General features: G+C 40.1%; 1 protein-coding gene across 2 annotated transcripts in view; it reads right to left on the bottom strand.

Moving 5' to 3' along the window:
* The window catches only part of LOC129811623 (cysteine-rich motor neuron 1 protein-like), a 54,007-nt gene that overhangs the window by 38,135 nt on the left and 13,372 nt on the right, over positions 1–2,500 (bottom strand). The gene's annotated exons all lie outside the window — the stretch shown is intronic.

The raw sequence follows: 2,500 nt of genomic DNA, 5'->3' as shown, positions 1-2,500 counted from the left end.
TGTAACACCACCTTCAACCCAGCTCCAGGCTACAACAGTGCCCACACTGTTTGCTAGGTGGCAGGGTAAAAGGGGGGAGAAGAGTGGGGCTCCCTGGCCTGCATACAGTGTTAGTGGAACAGTGTTCCTCATGTTGCAGTCATCAGATCCCCTTCACTCCGTGACAGCTTTACAGCTTCCTGTTAGGACGGAGAGTGAGAGCTATGCTCGTCTCTAGACACGACACACCTCTCAGCACTTCCTGTCTAAGACCTTTCCTGATCCCTGCCTGCCCACCCACTGGATCCAGCTCTCAATCCAAACAGGCTCTCCATCTCACCAGCCATTAATACAAGGCCATGTTTTACTCAGACTTTTTATCCTACCCTGAGCCTTATTTTTGAAATCACACTACACTTAGCATACCAGGAAGTGTTTGTCTATTGATATGCCAGAGCCAACATAATGGTCTTTATACTCTGGTTAGGGAGTGCAGGGGGCACAGGGTTGTACTTTGGACACTTTCAGGAAAAGAAAAGTGGAGTTCCCCTCTGTCTCATATTGTAGAAGGACAGTAGCTACCTTACGAAGCTTGGATTACCCAATCCTTAACCACTGCTTATTTTGGTTCAACCGTGCCACTGTTATGCATACAGAGTCGAGGGATTGGGTGCTGCAAACTCATGTCCTGTCCTATACATTGCCTTCAGAAAGTATTCACACCCCTTGACATTTTCCAAGTTTTACATTTTCCAAGTTACAGCCTGAATTTAAAATGTATTTAATTTAGATTTTGTGTCCTACACACAATACCCCATAATATCAAAATGGAATAATGTTTTTTGAAATTTGTACAAATGTCTCGAGTCAATAACCCCTTTGTTATGGCAAGCCTAAATAAGTTCAGGAGTAAAAATGATCAATTAAGTCACATAATAAGTTGCATGAACTCACTCTGTGTGCAATAATTATCACGCCCTGACCTTAGTTCCTTGTTTATGTGTCTATTTTGGTTTGGTCAGGGCGTGAGTTGGGGTGGGCATTCTATGTTTTGTTCTATGTTTGTATTTCTAGGTGTTTGGCCTGGTGTGGTTCTCAATCAGAGGCAGCTGTCTATCATTGTCTCTGATTGAGAACCATACTTAGGTATCCTTTTCCCACCTGTGCTTGGTGGGTAGATGTTTTCTGTTTTGTGTATTGCACCTTGCAGAACTGTTCATTTGTTGTTTTGTTGTTTTGTTCAAGTGTTCGTATTTATTAAAAGTATTATGAATACTTACCACGCTGCACCTTGGTCCTCTTCTCCTTCTCCCGACGACGTTCGTTACAATAATAGTGTTTTTTATTTTTTCCCCATGATTTTTTAATGACTACTTCGTCTTTGTTTCCCACACATACAATTATCTGTAAGGTCCCTCAGTCAAACAGTGAATTTCAAACATTTCAACCACAAAGACCCGGGAGGTTTTCCAATACCTTGCAAACAAGGGCACCTATTGGTAGATGGGTAAAAAACAATGAATTACACTTTTGATGGTGTATCAATACACCCAGTCACTACAAAGATACATGGGTCCTTCCTAACTCAATTGCCAGAGAGGAAGGAAACATCTCAGGGATTTCACCATGAGGTCAATGGTGACTTTAAAACAGTTACAGAATTGAATGGTTGTGATAGCAGGAAACTGATAATGGAGCAACAACATTGTAGTTACTCCACAATACTGACTTAATTGACAGTGAAAAGAAGAAGCCTGTACGGAATTAAAATATTCCAAACAATGCGTCCTGTTTGCAACAAGGCACTCAAGTAATTGTACAAAAAATGTAATACAATTTTAGTAATGAATACAAAGTGTTATGTTTGGGGAAAATCCAATACAACACATTACTGAGTAAGACTCTCCATATTTTCAAGAGCAGTGGTGGCTGCATCATGTTATGCTTGTAATCGTTTAGGACTGGGGAGTTTTTCATGATAAAAAAGAAACGTAATGAAGCAAAGCACAGGCAAAATCCTAGAGAAAAACCTGGTTCAGTCTGCTTTTCACCAGACACTGGTAGATTAATTAACTTTTCAACAGGATAATAACCTAAAGCAGATGGTTATTTAATCGATTTGGAATTCAGGCTGTAACACAACAAAATGTGAAATAAGTAAATGGGTATGAATACTCTCTGAAGGCACTGTAATTGTCAATGGCAAAAAAATTCACAGATCTCCTGTTTGTAGGATACCAGGTTAGATCTGTGGCTGTTACAGAGGACTGGGAGAGAGTGTGAGGAAGGGTGGAATAAAGCAGTGTATGATTGATGACAGTGGAGACAATTGGTAATTACGTTTCTACTTAATGTCTTCCCTTGGGCCTTTAGGAAAGGAAATGCCACGAAGCTAATAAATAACTAATTGCCTCCTAAGAGAGAGAAATGTAATGGCTATCATGCGTATGAGAAGAATACTTTACAATCTTTGCATGCATTATGGTTTTGGTGGAAAGAGAATGAAATAGAATGAAATTGC

The sequence above is a fragment of the Salvelinus fontinalis genome, chromosome 15, assembly GCF_029448725.1.
Source record: "Salvelinus fontinalis isolate EN_2023a chromosome 15, ASM2944872v1, whole genome shotgun sequence".
Taxonomy (NCBI): domain Eukaryota; kingdom Metazoa; phylum Chordata; class Actinopteri; order Salmoniformes; family Salmonidae; genus Salvelinus; species Salvelinus fontinalis.
Note: the sequence above shows the minus strand (reverse complement) of the source record. Positions and strands in the feature narration are given on the sequence as shown.